Source organism: Danio rerio, chromosome 4 (assembly GCF_049306965.1).
Source record: "Danio rerio strain Tuebingen ecotype United States chromosome 4, GRCz12tu, whole genome shotgun sequence".
Lineage (NCBI taxonomy): Eukaryota > Metazoa > Chordata > Actinopteri > Cypriniformes > Danionidae > Danio > Danio rerio.
In genome coordinates this window covers 35021393-35036553 of record NC_133179.1, presented here as the reverse complement: position 1 = coordinate 35036553, position 15161 = coordinate 35021393, and the positions used below count along the sequence as shown (strand labels likewise).

Below are 15161 nucleotides of genomic sequence, written 5' to 3'. Positions count from 1 at the left end.
ATTCTTCAACAGGCCTGGATGGTCGTATTACTAGGAACACATCCTTGGCTAGCAATAAAAGAGTCATTGGACATTGCCCTACCCACAGACAACCTAATGAAATAGAACATCAAGAACAATCAAACATTTTCTTCAAACAATCATTGAACTGACTTGCATTTAAATATAGGCCTATTTGTTTTTAACCGGCCATTATACAGTAGGTGAATAATTGTCACGTTACGTGTTCGCGGTTAATTACCTTGATTTATGATAATAGCTTTGAAAAATAAAACAGTTGAACATTCAGCCAACTATTTGAAATTTGTCTTTACTCTCCTGATGTTTCTCCGAATTCTTCAATACACTTCTGTACATCCTCTGGCGTCTCACAGATCCTCCACTGGCCTTTACGCATGAAGCTCAGTTTGGCAGAATACATAAATCTGTAAGGAATGTTCAGTACCTGGAGTCGTTTCTTCACATCATCGAATTGCTTTCGTTGTTTCCTCACCGCTACAGAGAAGTCCGGGAAAAACATCACCTTGTGCTCCTGAAATTTCACAATTCCCATCTCTCTGGCAGCCTGTATCACTCTCTGTCGGTCACGAAAGTTGAGGAATTTCATGATCAGTATTCGCGGGTATTGCTGAGGCTTTGCCTGGAGCCTGCCGATTCTGTGCGCTCTTTCAATAATCACTGGAGTAGGGAAAGTAGATGCTCCAAACACATCAGTAAGCCACTTTTCTAGAAAGTTTGCCGCGTCCGTCCCTTCCGCTTTTTCGGGTAGGTTGACTAGCCGGAGATTGCAACGGCGACTACGGTTTTCTAAGTCATCCAGGTCCGCGCTGAGTGTTACAACTCGGCTTTCCAGAGTTTTCACAGTTTTTTGTAGCTTATCCACATTATCCTCGGTATCACTAATTTGATGTTCAGCCTCTGCTAATCTGCCGCCAAATTCGGAGATTTCATTTTTAATTCCTTGAATAGCATTCAGAACGCCTTCAAATTGAGATGTGAAAAAGTGTTTCATGTCTGCGAGAGCCTTCATCACATCGTTTTCCTCGTTCGTTGTAGCTTCACTTGTTAGCTTGGCGCTACCGTTAGCTTCGTCACCGTCAGGACTTTCCTCTGGATTCTTCCTTGTATTTCTTCGATTTGCCATGGCGAAGCACTTTTTTTTTTGTTACCGGGGTTGAACTTGGAGGCTATTTCGTCAATTTAATATCTAAAAGTTTCTTAAAGTTTAAATTCTGGCTGTCTGTGGTAAGACCGTTGAGTTGCACGTCTGTCTAGCTCGTCGCCATGTTGGAACCCCCCCGAGAGTGGCTTTCTGATCTGAAACTCTTTCAATGGCCGATAGCATATGTTTGTCCTGATTTCCATTTTCCGAGTTGACTCTGGGTTTGGATGTAATGAAACTGGAGGTACCAAAAAACACTCAACACATGGTTTAGGATAGATTAAATAAAAATAAATTCATGCACTTTTTGCTTTGATCTTGAACAGAGGCCAGGTTACCGGTCAGGTTTGAGACATGATCATCCAGACCGCGTCCGTAGGATAGATTAAATAAAAATAAATTCATACAAACTTGACGAATATTTTATGATTTAGGCAGAGCGACAGGTATTAAGTGTTACAATATTAATACACAGATGATCCCAAAGTAAATCCCAGGTAAATCCTGATTGGATGCCTGCATTACTCATCAATGGGTAAATAAAAGTTGTTGTGCTAGCTACCTCAAGGACGCTGTGGCTACTCAGGAGTCCTTATGTCAAGACCATCATGCCATTTCATTGACTCTTTAACTTTAAGGTATTGTTTTGCATTACTTATATCATGTAGGTAAAGTGTTGTTGTGATTATATCCTAAGTTCTTTATCTTCATTATTATCCCTAGACATTTGTTGGTTGCTTTTATTAATTGTTCTATGAGTTATATTCTATAATAAATAATTTGCATTCAGGCTATTTTGTTGGCTCATCTCTCTTGTATGTTGCGACTCAAACAAGCAGCATATACTTGATATACTGAAGTAAACAAGTAACTTTAGAAAGAAAGTTAAAAATTTGATTTGGTATGCGAAATGTATTTTTTGCTGTATGGAACAGAACAAACACTCATTTGGAGGATGGTTGGTCTCTAGAACGACAAAGTCAGTTTGGGGGGGGGTCTTTCTCTCGAACTAAGGGCCAGTAGAAATACATTCGGTCTTTGGAACAATCGCTGGCAAACGCTTGGATGCACTTACCGGGGGGTGTTGATTAAACCCAGGCCCAAACCCACCAAGCCATGACCGAAGAGAGACCACCTTTCCTGGCTTACCTGTCGGGACGTCCTGCACCTGGAGGTGCGTGCCCGAAGCCAATTGTCTCTGACCTGCCGTCGTGGTTTCGGCGAAGAAAAAGGGACTTTGTTTATTTTTGGCTTTTGCGGTTGAAAAAGCCCTGGCAAGGCTGGTGTGCGCTATGACCCTGGTGCAGGCGGGGAACCAGGGTCCAGAGGCATCAAACACTGCCCCAGGTAGGAGTGCCCGAGCCAGGGCAAGGCAGGTGCGCGCTATGACCCTGGTGCAGGTGGGGATCCAGGGTCCAGAGGCATCAAACGCTGCCTCAGGTAGGAGTGCTCAAGCCGGGGCAAGGCAGGTGTGCGCTATGACCCTGGTGCAGGCAGGTATCCAGGGTCCAGAGGCATCAAACGCTGCCCCAGGTAAAAGTGCCCAAGCCTGGGCAAGGCAGGTGCGCGCTATGTAGGGTTGGGTATCAAAACTCGGTGCCATAGTACCTTTGGAACCGGTATGCACTGGATCAAATCAGCATATGAATTTCTGTGCATAACTTCGGTGCTGCAACAAGAACGTAAAGCAGGTCGCGCACCGGAAGCGCCACTCGGCAACGCACAGCACCATGCATTTTATAATCAACAATCAACACAAATCAACGGCTCAAAAACACACGCAATATAGCCCATAGTCAGCGCAAACTTCTCATCTGGGTCTCTAATCCTTACCAGCACATGTAAGCTTTGTTAGAGTCATTTTGTCATTCCCAGTTCATAATAGTCCAAAAGGCGAAGATAATCATGGCAGTTTGTTCATGATTCAGGTTGCTAAAACAATTTTGCTCCTGTGTTTTGCCGGGCTTCTCTTTTTTTCCGCGTTTCACTCTCGCTTCACTCTTGCGCTTGTCCTTTTTTTCTGAATGGATAAGATGACGGGGAAACTTCAATAATCACACACACGTTCGTTATATCAAATATAGCCGCGGACGCGAGCTCCCAAAAGAAAGCGAATACCGCTCACACTTTTAGACGGGCTCGTAAAACAACAACAGGACACGTCAGATTTTTCTTCTTCTTTTTTTTTTTTAACTTTTATTGACAGCAGTCAACATAAATACTAACAGTAATAAGAACAGTCCTGAGATTGGGCCCGAGCATACAAATAAAGATATATATAATGACAATATAGATCTGAGGAAAAAATTAAAAATAAATAAATAAAAGTAAATAGAGAAACTTCAAGCAAAAATACAAACTTAGAGACATAAGTGACCTATCCAATGAGGCTTTGAACTGGTCACCATCTTCTTTCAAAGATTTGAGTCTTCAGCTGTATTTGTGCTGTCAACTGTTCCATTGAATATAACTGTCAGATTTTTTTGTATCCACTGTGAAACCGTGGGTGGTTCAGGTTTAAACCAGTTAATTGTTATATTTTTTCTTCCAGCCATTAGCAGGAGATGTAGCAAAGTTTTCTGATCATGGGACAGATCCTCTGGAAATTTATCCAGTAAAAATGTTAAAGGGTCCCAAGAGAGATTCACTTTAAGGAGCTTTTCCACGATCCCCTTTACTTCAGTCCAAATGTGTTGAACAATAGGACAGTCCCAAAATATGTGCGTTTGATCCACAGTTTCTCCAGCACTTATTGCTGCCACAACTACCAGAACGGAAACACTTTAGTGGTGTCCTGAAAAATCGAATTTTAGACTTCCAATCAAACTCCGTCCACATTTGACTCCCCACTCCCTTATGGCAACCAGAACAAACATCTACCCAAGTATCATCATCCAATGTCACATTGAGTTCCATTTACCATTGTTGTTTTATATGTTGTGTGTTATCCGACATATCCATCATCAGTTTGCAATAAATTAAGGACACTTGTTTTTTCATTACGCCCTTGTTTTCAATCAGATGAATCAAGTGTTTTTCTATGTTTGTTGGTTCTCTTCTGAGCTGATCCCAATTCTTATGTTTTGTTAAATAGTCCCTTATTTGTAAATATCTGTAATGGTCCCCTGAGGGTAGATTAAACTTGTTTCTTAGTTGGGAGAAAGATTTCATTACATTTCCCTCAAAGAGTTGGTTTACAGTAAAAAGCATTTTTTCCGCCCACATCCCAAAGCCCCTGTCCATTAGAGATGGAAGAAACTCAATATTCTGACTTATGGACATGGCTCGTGAGAGGGCCACCAATCCTCTTGATTGTTTTTGTACCTGGTTCCAGATTTTTAGAGTGTTTTTAACCCATAAATTTTCTATCTTTATTTTCTTCTGTGTCTCTAGACCAACAAATGGGAGCCTAGATAGAGATATTCCAGGCATTGACACCTCCTCCATGGAGACCCATACTGTTTCTGGATCACGAATGATCCAGGCCATGATTGCTCTTATTTGGGCAGCCCAATAATACATTTTTATGTTAGGCAGCCCCAGACCACCATTACCCTTATCTGACATCAGAATTTTAAGGCGCATTCTTGGCCTTTTGTTCTGCCAAATAAATTTTGAAATGCACTTTTGTAATGATTTGAATGCAGATTGTGGTACAACAACAGGAAGGCTTTGAAAAATGAACAATAATCTTGGTAGAACATTCATTCTAATACTTTCAATTCTTCCTAGGAGAGAAAGTGGAAGTATATCACTTCTATTCAAATCGGTTTTAATTTCCCTAAATAACTTTTCATGATTAGATGAAAACAACTGAGTGGTCTTAGGGGTAATTGTTACTCCCAGATATTTAAACCCCTGTGTGGAGTGTCTAAATGAGACCAAATTATCTAACTGTGATGGCCAGTTCCCAACAATCATTAATGCTTCAGATTTGTTTGTATTAACTTTATATCCCGATACAGTACTATACTCATTAAGGCTTTGGAGCAGGGCAGGGATGGTGGTAATTGGATTTTCCAAAAATAATAAAATATCATCAGCAAAAAGAGACAACTTATGGGAAGCATTGGTTTCGTCTCTTATTCCCTGTATAAGAGGATTGGATCTAATCAGTTCAGCCAGCGGCTCTATGCTAAGTGCAAATAAAGAGGGGGAGAGGACTTCACCCTGTCTAGTGCCGCGTCCCAGTGGGAAAAAATCAGAGCAGTGGCCATTAACCCTTACTCTTGACCTGGGGTCTTTATAAAATATTTGGATCCATTTGATAAAGGTGTCATTAAAACCCATATGTTTGAGAGTCTGCTGTAGAAAGGCCCAGTCCACTCTGTCAAACGCCTTCTCAGCATCTAAGCTGAGAAGCATTGATGGGATATTCCTTTTTTGCACTATTATTTAGAGATTTAAGGCTCTTCTGACATTATCTGTTCCTTGTCTCTGTGTAATGAAACCAGTCTGGTCAGGTTTTACAAGTTTTCTTATGTGGTTCTGAATTCTGTTTGCAATGATGGCCGTAAGTATTTTCAGATCAACACATAGAAGGCTGATGGGACGATAAGAGGTGCAGAGTGTTGCGTCTTTGCCCTCTTTATGGATGACACTAATAATGGCTTTAGACCATGACCGGGGGGAACACCTTCTGAAAGGGCATAATTGTAAACCTTATGCAAAATCGGCGTCAGCTCTTTTTCAAACATTTTGTAATATTCTCCAGGGAGTCCATCTACTCCTGGAGATTTGTTATTTTTAAGTTTCATAATGCTTTTTTAAACTTCTTCTTTTGTTATTGGGCTTGTTATTTGGTCAGCTTCCTCCTCGGTCAGTTTACTAAGATGAATTGATTTAAGGAAATTTTCAGTCTTTTCCATCTTATTTGGGCAGTCCTCTTCCCAATATAACTCCTGGTAATAGTTAGCAATACCTTTGTAATCTCCTTCGGTTGGTGCTTCATATCCCCCGATTTTGGGCACTTTATTTTATGCACCACTCTGCTTGATTGCGATTTACGCAGCTGAAATGCTAACAAACGACTAGCCCTATTACTAAATTCATAATATTTTTGGTTTGTAAATCTCAGCTGCCCCTCTGCTTTATAGGTTAACAAGTTGTTCAGTTGTTGTCTAGTCTCATTTAGTTTGTCCAGTAAATCATCCGTCCGAGTAGTCTGAAATTCTCTTTCCAATGTACTGATTTTGATTTTCTAATACTAATTGTTCTGCAATTCTCTCTTTTTTTAATCTGGAACAAATTGCAATAATATTGCCCCTTAGAACACATTTGGCTCCCTCCCATAAAACTGTTGGAGACACCCCATCCTTATCATTAAATTCAAGATAGTCAATAATGCTTTTTTGTAACTCCTGTTTAACAATTTCTTTATTTAATATAGATACATTGGCTCTCCAATATTTAAAATTATTATTTGGGCTCATCTTTAATTTCAAACATACTGGAGCATGGTCTGAGATGGTGATTGCTTCTATATTACATTCAGTGGCTCTAAAGGAATCTGTTCCCGACATCAGGAACATATCCAACCTTGAGTGGGCACAGTGAACCTGTGAGAAAAAAGTAAAATCTCTTTCCTTGCGATGTAAGCTGCGCCAGACATCAACCAAGCCTAATTCCCCCATCAGTGCTAAAAGAGCCAGAGACTTTTGGGATTTTGAACCTGAACCTGCAGGGAGCCTATCAACCGCTGCTCTCAAAACACAATTAAAGTCCCCGCCAATTAGAATAATCCCTTCTGCTTTATCTGCTATCAATGATGCCATCTTTTTGAAAAAAAAATTGGGTTGTCCTCATTTGGAGCATATAAATTAAGCAAAGTTATTTTAATGCCCCATATACTTCCAATTACCATCACATACCGCCCCTCTTTATCACAAAAATGTTTTTCATGACAAAAACAAATAGATTTATTGAAAAGAATTGCGACACCCCTCTTTTTCCCATTGTGGTATGAGGAGCTATATTGCTGGTCAACCCATTCTCTCCTCAGCTTCAAATGTTCCTTTTCTGAAAGATGAGTCTCCTGAAGCATAGCTATAGCACAGTTAAATTTCTTTAATTGGTTGAATATTTTTTCCTCTTAATGGGGCTACACAGCCCTTTAACATTATAATTAACACAAATTAGATTGTTCATCTTGTACTATGAACTTATTCCTCATAGAGCAAAACGAAAAATGTTTTTTACATATTAGTAGGGATTGGCTTATTTTCAATCTCAGGACATAAAGAACATTAAGAACATAACAGAACAAAAGTGAACAGAACAATGTAGACTTCCACATACCAGACTGGATCAGTCAGTTATCAAACCTGAAAAATCCAGTCCCCGATGTTTCCTGGGCAGAGGATGGTGACTGGTCCTCCGTGGAAAACGAAACTAAACGTTTTGCGTCGCTGCGTCCGGTTCTTAGGGCAGTCTGTTGCACGCCAAGCCGTGGAAGGATGAAACTCCACTCGTTTTTAATCCCGCCCCGTCCAGCGTTAAAACGTATCAGTCTCAAACATGAGATGTACTCGGCAAAGAAACACTAAATGAAAAAAGAAAAAGAAAAGAAGAAACATCTCACTCCTTTGTGGTGAAAAAGGATTCAATCCCTGCGTATGAACGTGTTTGAGGGCCGCTCCATGCTTTCGCTCCCGCAGTGCTCCATCCGCGTTTGGACAGCTCCGCTTCCAGCCGCTCCCTCTCGTCCACGCGCACCTTCACCCCCATCTTCTCAAGTACAGGTTGAGCATCTGCCATCGTCGGAAAGATTTTCTCACCGTCTTCTAGGCCCACTCTCAGCTGTGCAGGAAAAATACACCTGGCTCTGATGTTCTTCGTTCGCAGCTGCTTAACTGCGTCATGCACAAGCGATCTTTTCTTCTGCAATTCGGGTGAGAAGTCGTGGTCCAAGTATATTTGTCCTTCTTTATACATCACTTTTTTTTTGCTCCCATGCTTTCCTTAGAATAGACTCTTTGACGGAGTAGTCCAGAAACTTCACAATCAGGGATTGCGGGGCAGCGTCTGGGTTTTTAGGTCTGGCGGTAAGTGCTCTGTGGGCTCACTCGATGCTAATGCTCATCTCTGGAGGTAGTTGAAGGACAGATTTAAGAATCTCTTGTACGAAAAGTTTTACATCTGTTCCTTCACTTCCCTCTGGCACACGGTAAATTCTCAGGTTGTTTCTCCGTAGTCTGTTCTACATGTCCTCGCAGCGCCCAGTCAGGTGCATGTCGCGCTGCAACAGGTGTCGGATGGCCTGCTCATGGCGCTTCACAGTATCCTCGTTAGCGCTAATACGGTCCTCCGCCTCCGAGGTTCTCTTTTCCAAATTTGTCACGTCATCTTTTAGTCCTTTAAAAGCCGTTTCTAATCTCGTTAAGGAGAGCTGAGTTTGCGTTTGTCCCTCTTGGTTATCTTTCCTCATTTTCTCGAGTTCCTCCAATATTCTTGACCCAGAGTCATGCGGGCTAGCATCTGCAACCGCCGGTGAACACGAGGCTTGTTTCAGAGTCAACTGTTTCAAGTTGTCCCCCTTGTCCTTAAGTTGTTCCTGTTTTTGCGATCCCTTACCTCTCAGGGATGATGCCATTTTGAACGGAGCAATTTCTTCAAGCTACTACTAGCCACATGACGTCACCGGAAGTTCCACCCAAATCTTTTATAGTAGAGCTAAAACTAACTTTGTATCCCTCTAATTGTAAATTGAGTTGCGAGATCTGCTGTGTGCAAGATTTAGGCCCAATAAGTAATAATTCTGTTTTGTCGGAGTTTAAGAGAAAAAAATTGTTGCTCATCCAGTCTTTGATGTCTTTGATACACTCAGTTAGTTTAGAAAGTTTAGACGTCTCGTCAGGTATAGTTGAAATATATAATTGAGTATCATCTGCATAGCAGTGAAAGCTGATCCCATGTCTTCTAATAATGTCTCCCAAAGGTAGCATGTAAATTGTAAACAGTAAAGGGCCTAAATCTGATCCTTGAGGCACCCCATACTTTACTGGGCTGACTTGTGAAGGCTGTCCATTAATATTCACAAACTGGTAGCGGTCAGTTAGGTATGACATAAACCATTGTAGAGCCTGTCCCTGGACACCTGTAGACTTTAAGCGATTTATGAGGATATTGTGTTAGTCAGCAGCTAAGAGTAAATCATTAGTTATTTTCACTAAGGCGGTTTCTGTACTGTGGTGAGCCCTGAAACCTGACTGAAACACTTCAAAAATATTGTTCGTCTGCAGAAAAGAGCATAATTGAGTGGAAACAACTTTTTCTAGTATTTTAGACATAAATGGAAGATTTGAAATAGGCCTATAGTTAGCTAAGTTGTTGGTGTCTAGTTGCGGTTTCTTAATGATAGGCTTAATAACAGCTAGCTTGTAAGAGTTTGGAACATGGCCTATAGATAAAGAAGAGTTGATAATGTTAAGAAGAGGTTCTCCTATAGCAGGTAGCAGCTCTTTCAGTAATTTTGTTGGAATTGAGTCCAGCATACACGTAGCTGGTTTAGAGCTATTTATAATTTTTACTAACCCTTCGTGTTCTATGATTTTGAAGCAGTGTAGGTTATTATTATGATTCAATGAAATATTTACAGGATTTGGAGTATAAGCCAGTGCAGAAAGTTTGGCATCTCCTATTTTCCGTCTAAAGCCTTCTATTTTATCACTGAAAAAATTCATGAAGTCATCACTACTAGTTTGCGGTGGAGTAGTTTGTTCCAAGGATGACCGATTATTTGCTAATTTAGAGATGGTGTTAAATAAAAATCTAGGATTGTTATGATTATTTTCTATCAGTTTGCGCAGGTGCTCAGTCCTGGCAGATTTTAGAGCCCTCCTATAGCTGGACATACTGTTTTTGTACGCAATTCTAAAGACCTCTAAATTAGTTTTTTTCCATTTACGTTGCTGTACGGGCGCGGGTTGCTGTTTTGAGCGCACGAGTATGACTATTATACCATGGTATAGTTTTAATCTCTCTAGCCTTTTTTAATTTGATGGGTGCCACAGTATTTAGTGTGCTAGTAAAGATGGCATCCATACTGCTGGTTACTACATCAAGATCATTTGAGTTTGCGGGTGCATTACGAAATAGAGAGAGATCAGGTAAGTTATTTATAAATTCATCTTTAGTTGACGGAACAATAGTTCTACTAGGGCGGAGTATTGGAGCGGGTTTGCTGATTTCAGGTAAACACAGCTTATATAGTAAGAGGTAGTGATCTGTAATATCATCACTTTGTGGTATAATGTCTACGTCAATAACCTTGATTCCATAAGACAGAATTAGATCTAATGTATGCTTTAAGCGATGGGTTGGACCCACAACGTTTTGCTTTATCCCAAGTGAGTGTATTAAATCCATAAACGCGAGCCCTAATGTATCGTTAGTGTCACCTATGTGGATGTTAAAGTCACCTACAATTAGCATTTTATCAGTTTTGACTAGTAAGTCAGAAATAAAATCATGAAAATTATTTTAGAAAATTGACATAGGGTCCTGGGGGTCTATATATGGTGATTAAAGCGAGAGATAACATAGGTTTTTGCATAGTATCTGGAAGCTGAACATTAAGCGATAATACTTCAAAGGAGCTAAACATAAGTCCTTTTCTCTAATTAATATTAAGGAAATCACTAAAGATTGATGCAACTCCACCACCACGACCAGTTTGACGAGCCTCATGTTTATATAAGAATCCTGGAGGAGTTGCTTCATTTAAGCTAATATAGTCATTTTGTTTCAGCCAGGTTTCAGTGAGACAGAGTGCATTAAGATTGTTTTCTGTTATTATTTCATTAATGATAAGTGCTTTAGGTGCAAGTGACCAGGGGCCTCATGTATCAACGCTGCGTACGCACAAAAACTTTGCGTACGCCAGGTTTCACGCTCAGAATCGCTCACGTTTGGATTTACTAACAATGAACTGAACGTGGGAATGTGCACAGCTTCACGGCAGCTTTCTGGCAGGCGTACGCACATTTTTTGTGCGTGTCTGTTTTATTTCCATTGGCGACTCCTAGAGGCAGTTGTGTTAAATTCCTCTTTACAAAGTGGCTGAGCCTTGCAATGGCAGCTGTATGAGACGGGTTCAGCAGGTATATAAGGTTTCCATACCATACATTTGACCAGCTAAACATTAAAGCACAATTTGCAGCAGTCGCCTGTTTTCCCAATGTAATCTGAGCTATCTACCACACGCACATTGCTATAAAGACACTATCTGAAGATAAATTTGCATGCATGAATCAGAAACATTTCCATTCAATAAATGTGCAAATAAAATATGATACTTATTGATATGAACTTATTGATGATTCCTACTTGTCTTTCTCGCGATAAATAGTTGGCAAAATCTGATATGTAGTGGGGGAAAAAACAAGAAAGAGTTCATCAGACGCTGGATTCGAGCCAAGTTCATGCTCAAATGTATCAATTCATGATCACATGTGTCTTACGAGTAGCACCACTGAGACTGTTGAACGTCCTGCAACATTTTACAGATATAAACCACACTATTTCTTTTTTTTAACGCACTCAGTGCGATGTTCAGACCCAACTGTGTTGACCGCATCAGCTAAACTCTCCCACTCTATTTTTTTCTTTTGTTGTTAATTCCGGAGAACAAACTTGCAAATAACACCGCTTTTCTCCGGTCTACCTCCGAAAGCAGCACCTCCAATTCACATTCTGTTCAAAGTTTCTCTTTTTGCTTGATTTTGCCATTGCTTTTTCGTTGGGTTTTGCCATTAGCATAGTCATTAGCATATTCATTCGGGGGAGGAGGCAGGGAGGGGTTTTGTGCTCGTGCATGTTGCGCTCAGTTTCACGTTCATTCAGATGTACAAAAGAATATGCGTGAGATTCGGCGTACGCAGTGTTTCATACATCTGAATATTTTTCTGCATACGCACATTTACAGCTTTGTGCGTACGCAATGTTTTAGTAAGATTTCCACGCAAGTATTCGTACATGAGGCCCCTGATGTTTAGGAGACCAAGCCTTACGAAATTTGTATTTTCACTTTCTACTGGTTTTTCTGGTTTGATTCTTAATAGATTTTTTCTGGAGCACACAGTACGTTTATTTCTTAATCTAATAATACGAGGAAGAGACACAGTCTCTATAGGATTTGCAAGATATGCGTTACTGATGTTTAAGTGGGACGAACAAGAGTCTAGGTGGCTATAATGTGAATTTTGTGAATTTTTACCTGCTAGTCAGATGGTGCGAAGTAATCTGGAGATGTTGTCCGACAGGAGTTCAGCTCCGGCTCGACTGGGGTGCAGGCCGTCAGCACGGAAGAGCCTAGGACGCTCCCAGAAAAGATTCCAGTTATTAGCAAAGAGCAATTTCTGTTCTTTACACCATGTTATTAGCCATTCATTCAGAGCTAAAAGTCTACTGAACCTTTCATTTCCTCGGCGGTAGGTAGGAAGCAGCCCTGAAACGATGATCTGCGTGGCGGGCGAGGTGCGTCGAACCGCCTCGATCAGGCTCCTGAAGTCCTTCTTCAGGATCTCCGACTGCCTGAGCCCGGTATTGTTTGTCCCAATGTGGAGGACAACGGCACCAGGGCTCTCGGCAGCACCCAGGATGGTTGGAATCTGTGTAGAAATATTTCTCACACGGGCACCAGGAAAGCAGAAAGTACGTACTTTATTACCTTTTGAGGAGGCGGCACGGACGTGACGAACAATCGAGTCACCGATGATGGCCACATCGGGATCCGACTCGCGGAGAGGGGAGAAGCGGTTCTCGGTGGAGATCTCGAAAACGTGAGGAGGAGACGTTCTGCCCCAGGATCTGGCAAGCACCTTACGCGGCTGCACCCAGGCGCCGTGGTAGCCGGGTGTCGGCGTGAACGACGCCTGGCCAAGCCGCGCCCCGGGTGCGCTGGGCCTGGACGGAGAAGGACGCGGGTTGAGGTAGAGGGAATGATGTGGTTGTAATTTCCACGTACCTTAGATGATGAGGCGGCCTTAGCGTTAGGCACAACAAGCAGTTGTTCCTGCAGCCGCGTCCACCTCATCAGATGTGCCCGGATCTGGGACTCCACTTCTTCCAGCTCCAGCTCCAACGCCTCCATCGATGCTTCTCCTCCACACAAGGACAGAGACGCAAGCGACATTTTACGGGGTAAAGAGCAAAGCCAGTATGTCAAAAGTGTATGGTAAAAGAGGTTGGTAGCTTTAGCTGACCAGCGGCGCTAGCAGGCTAAATCTACAAACAACAGGCAGATGCTCGAGGGACAGACCGTTTTAAAGCAGTTTTGTTTGTATAAATGTATTAAGGGTTTGTTCACCCTAAGTAGGAGAGAAAAATAGTTAGCGAATGAGGAAGAATTTTATGATTAAGATTTAAATTGCGAGTTAATAGCGAGTCCAAACTTCAAGAAAACGCAGTAGGCGACCGAACGGAGACAGTGACGTCAGTGACGTCACTCGAGCCCTTGCAGGTGTACTGTGTTTTACAGGGCATTATGTCTTTCGTAAAAACGTCTTTCAAAGAATTCCAATTTGTCAGCAGATAGTGTCGCCACATAAAATATTTCTTGCATAGTGGCTTGCTGGTCTAGGAGTATGATTCTCGTTCATGCCATGAGAAATCCTAGGTTCCAATTTCAGTTGAACCCTTACAGTTGTCTTTTGTTTTGTATGGGCGTTGTGGCTTACACGGAGGCCTTTTTTCTGAGAATGCCGGTTTGTCAGCAGATAGTGTTGCCATGTAAAGTGGCTGTTTTGCAGTTGCTCGTTGGTCTACGGGCTTGATTCTCGCATAGGGTGCGAGAGGTCCCGTTTTCAAAGCCTGGACGAACCATTGCAGAAGTCCCTGGTCCAAATGAAGCAAAAGCCCTTCTTCAATGTTTGTAAGATAAGGACTTCTGACCATCTGTTGCCTCTGATGTCTTGTGAAATAATCAAGCTTTTGTGGCTAGTTGGTCTAGGGGTATGATTCTCGCTTAGGGTGCGAGAGGTCCTGGGTTCAAATCCCGGACGAGCCCTTGCATTTGTTCTGTTGTTTTACAGGGCTTTATGGCTTTCATAAAAAAACAATTTTCGAAGAATTCCAGTTTGTCAGCAGATAGTGTCGGCACATAAAACATTCCTTTCCATAGTGGTTTGGTTGTCTAGGAGTATGCTTTTCGTTCATGCCGTGAGAAATCCCAGATTCAAATTTCGGTTGAGCCCTTACAGTTGTCTGCTGTTTTGTAAGGGCGTTGTGGCTTACACAGAGGCCTTTTTTCTGAGAATGCCAGTTCGTCAGCAGATAGTGTTGCCATATAAAGTTACTGTTTTGCAGTGGCTCGTTGGTCAAGGGGTATGATTCTCGCTTAGGGTGCCCTTGATTCATTAGAGAAAGTTTTCTGACTATCTGATGCTTCTAAGGCCATGTGAAATTCTCTCAATTTAGTGGCTCGTTGGTCTAGGGGTATGATTCTTGCTTCGGGTGTGAGAAGTCCCGGCTTCAAATCCCAGACGAGCCCTTGCAGGTGTCATGTGTTTTACAGGGCACTATGTCTTTCATTAAAATGTCTTTCGAAGAATTCCAGTTTGTCAGCAGATAGTGTTGCCACCTAAAACATTCCTTTGCAAAGTGGCTTGCTGGTCTAGGCGTATGATTTTCGTTCATGCAATGAGAATTCCCAGATTCAAATTTCGGTTAAGCCCTTACAGTTGTCTGCTGTTTTGTAAGGTCGTTGTGGCTTACACAGAGGCCTTTTTTCTGAGAATGCCAGTTTGTCAGCAGATAGTGTTGCCATATAAAGTTGCTGTTTTGCAGTGGCTCTGTGGTCTAGGGGTATGACTCTCACTTAAGGTGCCCTTGATTCGTTAGAGAAAGATTTCTGACTATCTGACGCCTTGTGAAGCTGTCTCGATTTAGTGGCTCATTGGTCTATGGGTATGATTCTCGCTTCGGTTGTGAGAGGACCCGGGTTCAATACACGGATGAGCCCTTGTAGGTGTACTGTGTTTTACAGGGCATTATGTCTTTC

General features: G+C 41.9%; 1 protein-coding gene across 1 annotated transcript in view; it reads right to left on the bottom strand.

Moving 5' to 3' along the window:
- The window catches only part of LOC137491231 (uncharacterized), a 498327-nt gene that overhangs the window by 57855 nt on the left and 425311 nt on the right, over window positions 1–15161 (bottom strand). The window lies entirely within an intron of this gene.